The following is a 12,123-nucleotide window of genomic DNA, read 5'->3' as shown; positions in this document are numbered from 1 at the left end:
AGAGTCAACCATGGGCAAGAGGAGAGGTAGAAGCAGGCTGAGTCATCGAGGTCCTGAGGACCCGAGGGTGTTGCAGCCCCAAGGAGGGCTTGTGCGTAAATCACAGAGTCAAGGGTGCAGAACAACCCTCCTTCCTAACTGACCCTCCAGGTGCATGATGCCCAGACAGACGAAATCTGAGAAGGCGCCAACATCCAGTGGAAGGCGGGAACCAGGATTTGTGCCCACTCAGGAACTGCCCTCAGACCCTCTTCCTCCAGAGGCCAGGAGACACGCTACCCTCTGCAAGGGTTCGGCAGAGGCTCTCGGTTTCCCCTACTTGGCTATTCACCTCTTTTGACATCTTTGAAAAATGAACTTTCATGGTTCATACAGATTTTATTGGGGTTTTGTTTGTTTTCCTTTCGTTTTCATTCTAGCTCATTTCAGTCACCAGGCACAATGACAGTTATGGAATAGTCATCACTGACAAGGGACATTCTCCACCGTGGTCTTGCTCACCTCCACAAGGTGCCACAGAGATCTCATGCTTTCACACCCATAGTGTGGCCTCGGTGATCAGTGTTGATCTCAGGGAGGAATTAAATTATGTGATGTTTATAAGATTTTGCCTCAGGATGAGTGACATAAAGGGTACTCTTGAACAAGCAAGTCCCTGCTGCTAATGAAGCTCTTTTCTCCCTTCCTTCCTTCCTTCCTTCCTTCCTTCCTTCCTTCCTTCCTTTCTCCCTTCCTTCCTTCCTTCTTTCCTTTCTTTCTTTCTTTCTTTCTTTCTTTCTTCTTTCTTTCCTCTTTCTTTTCCAATTTTTTATCGTGGAAAAATACACATAATGTAAAATTCACTGTCTTGACCGTTTTTAGGCATATGGTTCAGTTGGTGGGAATGGAAACTGATACGACCATCATGGAAAACAGTATGGAGGTTCCTCAGAAAACTCAGAATAGAACCATTAGATCCAGCAATTCTGCTTGTGGGTTTACATCCAAAGGAAGTGAAATCACTGTCCTGTAGAGACATCTGCACCCTCATGCTCACTGAGGCGTTATTCGCAGTAGCCAACACATGACAGCAGCCTACGTGTCTGCCAGGGGATGGACGGATAAACAGCAGTTAGATACAGACATACGTATACAATAAATATATACGATCGTCTGTCATGTATAAATAATATAGTATATACTTGGATATTATTCCCCTGTGTATGTATATATATGCCACTATTCACCCTTAGGAATGAAGGAAACCCTGCTGGGCACAACAACATAAATGACCCTGGAGGACACGCGCTCAGGGAGATGAGCTGGGCACAGACAGACGAATGCTGCCTGAGTCCACGAGCATGAGCCCATCTTTCTGAGTTGCTCTTGTTGCGGTAAATGCACCTCCTGTTCGATGGGGACCAGAAAGGATGGCGTGCTGGGTATTTAAACTAAGTGTGCTTCTCCAGGTTTCCATCAAAGACAACCATGTGTCCAAGTACATTAGCACTCCGAAGCAGTTCTTGTCGCCAGAGCTCTGAGACCTCAATTAGGTTTTCTCAAGCTGACCAATTCCCCGCCCCCCCCCCCACCGAGTCCAGAGATGCCTCCTCCCTGCCCTTCCTTCCCCTGGGGCCACCCCTCCCACCAACGTCCCAGAAAGTGCTTCCGTGTGTCTTGTAGGTGAGGCTAGTGTCTCTTCCCACTTCCATAAAGACAGAGGACTGTGGGGTTAACATTATTTACTGACTGGCCTTTAACGTAAGACCCAAGGTCGTTAGCCTCTGACCAAACAATCGTCCCTGGATTTTCTGTCAATTATAATTTAAATAGTGACCCTTCCTTGAGGAAATGCTCTCTCCATTCGGAGGGGAGTGTAGATGCCTGTCCAGGCTGTGGGTGTCTCTTGGGAACCTCCACCCTCAGACGAGGTGCCGTGCAGGCTCAGCACCCCTGCAGTCCAGAGACCTGGAGCCACAGCCTCATGTGACGACCGCCAGCGAGGGCCCCTTGCAGGGCGGGACCTGCGTCCTCTCTGACCTTCGGCGTCTTCAGCAAGTTGCGTTCTCACGGCAGGCTGCCCTGGAGAGGGGTCTGTGCAGGGCCGCGGAGTCTTGCTACCGGGCGGTTGAAGACTGACCACCGCGGGGGAGCACGTGGGGGCCTTCTGCCCGTGGCGCTGCCCTGTGTCCCAGCGCCCCGAGCTCTGGGAAGAGGGTCCAGGGCTGGGCTGGCCAACAGCTGACACTGTGCCTGGTACCCAGACCTTCTCTGCGTGGGGGGCCTGGTTTCTCAGGCAGCTGGGTCCTGGCTCCCTGTAGCTCAGGGCCCTCGGGAGCATGTGGATCTCTGGAGGCTGTCCCCACACAGGGCTCGCTGGCTCTAGGGCTCTGACCTGCCGTGTGAGGCGGGCTTCAACCACATGACTTGACCCTCGTATTTACGCTTGAGTTTTCTATTGTTTCCTCTTCTCTTTTTCCAGAAGGGGCTCCGGCTAAGCTCAGTCTCCGTGGCAACGTTTCATTTCCAAACTCCTCCTGGCTGTTCGTCCCCATCCACCTGCGCGGCCGGTCTGCATTCTCTTGTTTTCGTCTTCACTTTTTCTGCAATAGATTCTCTAATTTCAACACATATGTCTTTAAATGTTATAGTCTTATTTTTGTCCTTGTTGCTTTTTCTTTGCCTTGATACATGTTCAAAAATGTAATATGCTAGTTTCTACGAATCTCTGATGTTACCAAAAGTTCACCAAAATGCCCCAAAGTACACCATTCGTCACCTCCCTTTCCAGGGGTTGCCTAACAAATTATCACAGGTTCAGAGGCTTAAAACAACACTGACGTACTATCTGGCAGTTTCTGTGGGTCGAGTATCTAGGTGAAGCCAGGTCTGGTTTCCAAGGGCTGCAATCAGGAAGTTGGCTGGGTGTGTTCCCATGTGGAGGCCACCTGCACATGAATCCACTCTCCGGCTCACACAGGGGCCGCCAGGTCCGTTCCTTGTGGCTGTGTGACCCAGGGCTTTTGGCTGCTTGCTGTCCGGAAGCTTGCAGAGGTCACCTGGCGTTCCAGGCTGTGTAGGAATCCCTTTTCCGGTCCTCACTTCAGGAGCCAACGAGGACACTCTCTGGCTCCAGTCTGCTAAGATGGGTCTCAAAGAATGTCACCTAATCAAGGGAGTAAGCTTAATCTCCTTCACCATCTTCTCTTGATTGGAAGTAAGTTCCTGTTTCTGCCTCCACTCAGGCATGCCCCCTGGGAGATGGAGCTTTGGGGGTTCACCCTAGGATCTGTCTGTGGTATTCATCAAAACCTCCATAAACAACATTAAAATGAAAACTTTGGAGGCTTCTGGATGGCTGAGTCGGTTAAGCATCCAACTCTCGATGTTGGCTCAGGTCATGATCTCGCCGTTCATGGGATACAGCCCCATGTTGGGCTCTGTGCTGACAGTGTGGAATATGCTTAGGATTCTCTCTGTCTCTCTCTCTGTCTCTGCCCCTCCCCTGCTCATGCTCTCTGTTTCAAAGAAAGAAAGAAAGAAAGACCATGTGTTAAAATGCTTACTACACTTAACGCACAAATTGCTTTTTAAAAAACCGGTAATGAACAGCACAATTACCGATAACACACGCGGTGATATACGGGTGCCATTCTTACGACAGGAAGGTGGAGCGGCAGTGGTGAAGAGGGGTGCCAGCACCAGGGTGCTCACCTGGGCCTCCTGCCAGCTGTACCCCGCAGGGAGTCACCTAGTCTCCTCGAACCATAGTGTGAAAGGGCACAAGAACCCATCACTAAAGAAAGTGAATTAACTTCTGTAGAGCAGGTGGTAAAGGGTGTGGAAATCGCTCGAGTGTGATTGTTACTGTGGCTGCAAATGTCAAGGAAAGTCTCTGAGAGCTTGAAATCTAGCCATTTTTAAGCCCAGGGATGACCAAAGCCTCCGAAATTTCTGGGATTTCCTGGGGGGATCACGTAGTCATGTCATGTCTGAGCCGGCTCCCTGCTCCGTCTGAGTTAGCTCAGGTTCTGGGAGTCCAGCTGAGGAGCAGAGTCTATTTCTACTTTCCGACACGTCACAAGTGCAGCATTCCTGTGGCGCGGATGCCTCCATCAGGGCGTGCTCCCGGACAACCCCACACCTAGTGACCTTCGTCCCAGCCTCAGAGACAAACACAAATGCATCTCCTTTTCTTAGGCTGCGCGTTTTTTTTCAACGTTTATTTATTTTTGGGACAGAGGGAGACAGAGCATGAACGAGAGAGGGGCAGAGAGAGAGGGAGACACAGAATCGGAAACAGGCTCCAGGCTCTGAGCCATCAGCCCAGAGCCCGACGCGGGGCTCGAACTCACGGACCGCGAGATCGTGACCTGGCTGAAGTCGGACGCTTAACCGACTGCGCCACCCAGGCGCCCCAGGCTGCGCGTTTTAACTCCTGTTCTGACCTGGCTCCGGGCAGACCGCGAGTGTCTTCTGTTCCCCGATGACTGTGTGACTCTTGTCAAGGCGGGCACACTTATCGTCATTGTGAATAGAGTGACCAGTAGAGGTGTGAGAAAGTGTGGAAATCACTGGATTTCTGTTCTGTGAGAGAGAGCGTACTATCACTAGATTTCCAAAACTAAAAATTAAAACGATAGTATGATCTCCCTTTTCCAGACAAATTGGCAAAAATAGGAGAGAATGCCAGTCCCGTGGCCAGCCCTGGAGGGAAATGGCTACCATCCTGTCCAAGATGAGGTTTTAGAAGACCGGTCTGAAAATATGCGGCAATACTGTTTAAAATAAGTACAACACTTCCAGAAAAGTTTTGTGAGGAAAAAATTTTGAGAAGCAAGCAAATACGTGTGTTCCAGGATGATCTTCACGCAGAGTTTCTGAAATGAAAAGCAAAACAAAGCACCTGTAAACAAAATAGTTCTCGATTAGTAGAATAGCTACATAATAAATTATGATAAACCCGCACAGGAAAATGCTGTGGACAGAAAGGTCATAACGCAAGTGCACGTACGTCGATGAGCGCTGTGTGGTTGGAAATACAGATCGCTCTGTCCTACACCTGAAACGATGCAACACCCTACGCGAACCACACTGACACTGAAGTAATAATAATAGCAGTAATAATAACAATATAAAAAACCATAATACAGGGTGGCTTGGAAAAATGTGGAAAATATACTACTATTGAGTGGAAGGAAAATACAGTTTACAAAAAAGTAAGCACTACTGTACCTTAGTTTTGAAAAATAATGCATACAAATGGGCAAAACTTGGAAGAACACACACCAAAATGTTAACAATTATTCCTGGTGGTAAGATATGGACGGTATCTCTTAATTTTTTGTTCTCTTCATTTTCTACAAGGAACATAAATTGATTTTTTTTTCAACATTTATTTATTTTTGGGACAGAGAGAGACAGAGCATGAACAGGGGAGGGGCAGAGAGAGAGAGGGAGACACAGAATCGGAAACAGGCTCCAGGCTCTGAGCCATCAGCCCAGAGCCCGACGCGGGGCTCGAACCCACGGACCGTGAGATCGTGACCTAGCTGAAGTCGGACGCTCAACCGACTGCGCCACCCAGGCGCCCCCATAAATTTATTTTTTAAGAAGAACAAGTATTTTTCCTTGCAAATATAAACGCCTGCTGTGGCACTAATTGTAACCTATTGCATCGATGTTCGTGACACAAGCACAAATATCAACAAAATCCGAGTCTTCCCTGGAATGTCAGACTCTCCTATCTTCTATGAGGAATAATAGAAAATACCACTTTGTAGGAGAGTCCCACATAACACTGACTTGCAGCTTCTCTTCATGTCTGAGTTATGTTCAGAGTATCGTGTCTCTGCCGTGATCCTGGGGACTTGAGTTCGTTTTCTTGTTCTAATCGGAATTAGCTCGCACCAGTGCCTACCAGCACAGAGTTGGGTGTTTGCGGGAAGAACCTTTCACCGGCTCTGCTCACTCCTGAGGGTTTTCTGCACGGGCTCCACTCGCTGTCTTCCAGTGACCATTTCTGAAGCATTGTCACCTCCAGGACGATGCCAACTGTGGAGCTGTCAATTGAGGACTTTGGACCCGGGAGAAGAAGACAAAGAATCACGCATTGTATAATCGGAATTCACAGACAATTGGAGAGGCCGCAAAAAGGGTAAATCTGTCAGGAGCTGAGACTGGGAGGGCAGGGGGTCCTGAGAAGTCCCCAGAGGCTTGAGGCTAAGCAGGCAGCTGTGGGGAGAGACTCCAGGGCTCGAGAAGAGAGGAGCAGCCACGGGGGGACAGGTGCTGGCTTCTGCTCATGCCACTGTCCATCCGTGTCCAACCCGCTGTGTGCAGACACTCAGCCTCCCGCCTCGGGGAGGCCACCATGAGCCGGCGACACTGGCCTGAGGCCAGCCGGAGTCCCACACACAAGAGGCGATGGTGCACACACACACACTCTCTCTCTCTCTCTATATATATATATATATATATTTTTTTTTTTTTTTTTGGTAGAAATGATCTTCCTTCTGTGCCAAGAAAACTAGAGCATATGGTTCTGGAAATAATCATCACCTCCACTTTTAAGTCTGGCCTTTGTCAAACCCGTTACGGTTTGCTTTCATGAGAATATCAGAACTTTTGTATTTGATGAAAAAGGTTAAAAGAGTCACTTTTAAATGGAAGATTTTCAGTCTGCATAATATTTAGAAGTAGAGTTTTCCCTTAAACTCTGGATGGAATTTATAAAGATTATGGATGTATTTTAGGGTTAGAGAACACTCTTCATTCTTCTAAAAGAAGGAGCATTCAGAATCCCTCCTCAAGTGGCCTCGGTGTCTGTGGCTCCGCGTGTCCACGTGAGGCAGACGAGCCTGCGTCCAACAGCCACAGGTGAACCTCGGAGGCCGGACACCTTTCCGCTGCGAGGAAAGCGGACGCTCTACCCTCTACCGTAATTGATCCGCCATAGCCAAATATTGATCCCGAATCTCGGCTTTTGCCCAGAATCCCGCCACCTGCAAGGTTGCTCAGGCCTGCTTCTGACACGCAGGTGCTGCCCAGGGACAGAAACATGCTGTAAACGCATTTAATTGGGGGAGAAAGCCTCAGAAAGCTTGCACGTAACAAACAGTCCTACTCTCCTTTCCGCACCCTCAAGATTTCTCTTGATTTGTGTTAAATTTTGCAAAATACTCAGATCTGTAAAAACTGAGTTTTTATTAAACATTTGGCAAAATGTGGATTTCTTGTGAAATTACTTGACAGGTCACCCAGATGAAAGGTTCAACTCTTTTGTGGGCTATTTTTGTTCTGTTTTGTTTCCTTCTGGGTATTTGACGACTCATTTGGGGGAACTGACTCTATCTCGTTCTCTCAGAGTTCTCCTGTGGAAAGTTCTTCGCTACCTGGCCCGATGGATCGGGCATGGAGAACCTTGGGGTTTGGGCGTGTTTATGAGAGCAAATGTCTCCAGCAGAGATACCTGGTGGAAGGGGATGTGGGCTGCGCACACAGTGGAGGGCCCGGCCACGTGGGCTCCCTGGCCAGTAGAGCCAGTGGCTGGCCTGGCCCTCAGCATCCTGCGATTTCAGGGTTGGGTGTCACCCTCTGCCCTCCCTGCCATCAGCTTCATATGCGAAGGAACAGCTTCACTCACTCTGTTTCAGGATTTTGAATTCTGTTGTAAGGCAGCTTCCTGTCTCCATTTGTCTCTGAAACGGTGCAGAGGCCCCAGATGAAAAAGCAGAAGGTGAAGGACAAACTAAACTTGGAGCCACCAGGATGCGGTGAGGCCTCAAGCCGCACCAGACCTGCACTGGCTGAGTGACTGACGGGGGACGCAATGCGCTGTCGGCAGGACGGGCTGGATGTCCACGTGGCAAGACACGTCCTCCCTCTGCACCCCTACCCGAGGACACAAAGCCACTGGGAGGTCGGCCTCTCAACAGTTCCCACCTGGTGAGGGACACGTGTCCACCAGCCTAGTTAGTGTCTAGGGAGGGAGCTCACTGGACTCAGAAGGAATTTGTCTACAATGGGCCTCACATTCCCACGGCACCTTCAGAAGGACGCTGACCGTCTAACCGATGCTTTCTTCCCTTAAAACCTCTGTTCTGCTGAAAGGCCAAGGCTCTGGTACTCTGGGAGGAATACTGGGTGTGAGGCCCATGCATTAAGATGTTAGTGCTTGCTACCTCACCAGTATATAAAGAAACCACGACTCTGTCCTACTTATTGAAAATCTATTTCATTGTTTCCAAGCCCAGTGGCCCAACTTGCACAGTTGGGCATGTGGCCTGGACAGAGTCTGCTCTTTAATAGGTTCAAGGCTGTGCTGATGGAAATGACCTTATGCCCCACAGCCAGTGACTTATCCCTGCCTAAAGCCAAAATTCGAATCGCAGAGGGGGCACCTGGGTGGCTCAGTCGGTTAAGCATCCGGCTCGGGTCACGATCTCGCAGTTTGTGGGTTCGAGCCGCACGTCAGGCTCTGTGCTGACAGCTCAGAGCCTGGAGCCTGCTTTGGATTCTGTGTCTCCCTCTCTCCACCCCTCCCCTGCTCATGCTCTGTCTCTCGAAAATAAATCAAACATTAAAAAAAATTTTGTTTTATTTAGAATTGTCGAAATCGAGCTACTAATGATTCCAAATGGGGAGTTTATGTATTCCTCTCCCTCGAGGCAGGGACACTGTCACGTCTGCTAAGTGTTGGAGCCCCTGAGCCCCGGATCCCTGAGATGCAGGGCCCCTCTCCTGCCAGGGAAGTTTGAGCATCATCAATCCAGAGGAAGCCAAAGGTGGGGCCAGTTCTGAGTAACTGCTGAAAGCAGTTAGCCTCTCTTTCTACACTTTCTAATCTGTGTGTTTTCTTTGAAAGACGCCAAGAACGACACAGCTGCATCCTCTTATGGCATTTATGTGCATGGAAATGAGGGGGCTTTCAAAGTTTAATTATGGAACGAACTGCAGACACGTCTAAATAAGGGGAAATGAGTCTTCTAAAAAAGACCTTCGTCAAAAGCTTCTACAAATGCAAAAATCATGTTCTTGAGACATAGGAAGGCTTGGATCTGAGTCAGACAGGCAGTCTGGATGGTGCAGTTGGGACCCCCCAAGGACACAGTTGGGACCCCCCAGAGTACAGTTGGGACCTCCCGAGGGTACAGCTGGGACCCCCTGAATGTGCAGCTGGGACCCCCAATGACACAGCTGGGACCCCCCAAGGTTCATTTGGGACCCACCAAATGTGCAGCTAGGACCCCCTGAGGGCATAGTTGAGCCCCCCGTGGGCACAGCCGGGACCCCCAAGGACACAGCTGGGACCCCCCAAGGTTCATTTGGGACCCACCAAATGTGCAGCTAGGATCCCCTGAGGGCATAGTTGAGCCCCCCGTGGGCACAGCCGGGACCCCCAAGGACACAGCTGGGACCCCCCAAGGTGCAGTTGAGACCCCTGAGGGTGCAATTAGGACCCCCCCCACCGGGTGCTCAGGTGGGACTTTCTGAGGGTGTAGTTGGGATCCCCCCAAGAGCATAGTTTGGAACCCCCAAGGGCACAGTTGGGACCCCCCAAGGCTGTAGTTGGGACCTCCTGAGGGTGTAGTTTGGACCCCCCAAGGGTATAGTTTGGACCCCCAAGGGTGCAGTTGGGGACCCCCTGAGGGCACAGTTGGGGATGTCCTGAGGGCACAGTTGGGACCCCCCAAGGGTGTAGCTTGGACCCCCTGAGGGTGTAGTTTAGACCCCCGAGGGTGCCACTAGGCTCAGCTCCTTTCTCATCGGGGTCCCTAAGTCTGGCAGCTGACTGGAGTCGGGCTTGCACACAGACCAGCAGTGTGGACTTCTGGGTTATCTCCCTTTCCGGTGTGTGGCCTCGTGTGACCCTCCTTCCAGCATGAATGGGAGGAATGAACAATGAAATGGGTTAATGGCACTTGGGAGAGTTGCCATCACTGTGGCGTCAGTGGTTTCTGGTCCCTGGTTTCTCCCAGGGAAATGCTGGGCCCTGTCATGACTTTCCTGGGCCAGAGGGGCCTGGCAGCTTTCCACACATGCCACCCTCTTCGTGACTCCAGGCCCCTCCAGGGGAACACAGGCCCTGGCACCATATCCACGACCTGGGCACATGCTGGGAACGCAAGGACGTAAGTTTCACCACAATAAAGGCAAATCAATAGACATGCATTTACCCACCACAGAAGGCAACGTCCTAAAATATTCCCTGTGTCTCAACGTCCCACACACAGATCACCTCTCGCCCTGGAGATCCAACACAGCACCTTGTCCACTGGCCTCCAGGAGTGTATTCCTCATGACCCTGACGGTGGGCCCGCGGTGCCCCCGCCGTTAGCCCCTGCACCCCTCTGAGCCCCCCGGGGCGGGGAAGGTCCTTACCGGCTGTCTATCCCCAGTTTCCAGCCTCCTGTCCAACTGGTATCAGCAAATGTTTGATAAATCCAATGCACACAAACGAGGGGCTGCGTCATGCCAGGCAGCTGCTCAGGACCCCAGGTGGCAAAGCAAACTTGGCCGCCACAGAGGCACAGAGGCGACAGGTGTGAGCAGGTGTGAGGTGGCCTCGCTACCTTGACCTTGGGTACAGCGGAGTTCTGAACCATATGCGTGAAGATGGGAGAAAGGAGGCTTTCTGCCCTCATGGATTCAGGGCCTCACGACTCCAAAGCAGTGATCCAGCCAGGCCATCCCACGCCAGACGCTGCAGGGGTGAGGGGAACCCACAGAAATACACGGACCTGGGGCGGTTCACACACCTGAGACCAGCCAGTGGTGAAGCTCAGTGAAAGGATGTTTGCCGTAATCACAATAACCAGTAAGCGTCTCAGACAGGGATCCAGAGAACTTGGGTCCCCATGACTGGAGAGTGAGTATAGCTTTGTCTTACGTCACATGGAACATTCCTAAATATTGTAATCCTAAGAAAACATAAAATTTTCCAAGACTAGAAGAGAAAAAAAGTCAAAGAAAACCAACATCTGATTTAAAAATTCTGCTAATGGACAATGAATGAGCATAAGAGACAAAAGGTAGGAATTAGTAAAGATTAAAGAAGAAACTGATGAGTTAGGACAAAAGCGCAGAACAATAAATCGTATACATGCCTTTTTAGATCTACAAGCCAACTAAATCAAAAAAGGAGAGAAAAAGAAAAATAAATTAGAGATGACAAGAGAAAAATAATCATAAATCAGAAGAAAAGTTTAAAATCCCAAAGCAACACAGTATACAGCTTTATGCATATAAAACGTAAAAACTGAAAGAAATTTTAAAATTCATTTTATGAAGTTTTACAAAACTGACCACGGAGTCAGAAAGCTTAAACCGATGGCCTTAAATAAAGTTAATAAAGACCTGTCCTAGAGAAAGTAAAAAGCCCAGATAGTTTAACCGGGGAATTCTATCAAATTTTATAAATTTGATGATCTTTTTTTTAAATGTTTATTTATTTATCTTGAGAAACAGATGGCATGAGCGGGGGAGAGGCAGATAGAGAGGGAGAGCTCCACACTCCACAAGCAGGCTCCACACTGTCAGCTCAGAGCCCAATGAGGGGCTTAAACTCAAGAACAGTGAGATGGTGACCTGAGCCGAGATCAAGAGTCAGACAACCAACTGAGCGCCGAGGTGTCCCCATAAGTTTAATTATCTTAATGCTACCTAAATTATACTGGAGCACAGGGGAAAAAGGAAACCTTCAAAATTACCTTTTTTTTATTATTTTTTAAATTTATTTTGAGAGAGAGGGGTTGGGGAACAAGCAGGGAAGGGGCAGAGAGAGAGAGAGAGAGAGAGAGAATCCCAAGCAGGCTCTTCATGGTCAGCACAGAGCCAAATGTGGGGCCCGAACTCACGAACCATGAGATCATGACCTGAGCTGAAATCAAGGTCGGACACTTAACCAGATGAACCAGCCAGGTGCCCCCAAATTATCTTTATTAGGAGTAAAGCATTAATTCCAGAAACCACACAACTGCAAGTAACTTCCATTTAGTGATAATGATGCAAAAAAAATTAAATAAATATTTACAAAAGAACCCAACAACACATTAAAAATGTGATACTTCTTTCACATAATAACACTGGATAGAGCCATCCTCACATTATAGCCCACGGCCCGAGGTCCCTGAGACACTTCCA

Source organism: Felis catus, chromosome A3 (assembly GCF_018350175.1).
Source record: "Felis catus isolate Fca126 chromosome A3, F.catus_Fca126_mat1.0, whole genome shotgun sequence".
NCBI classification, from domain to species: Eukaryota; Metazoa; Chordata; class Mammalia; order Carnivora; family Felidae; genus Felis; species Felis catus.
Note: the sequence above shows the minus strand (reverse complement) of the source record.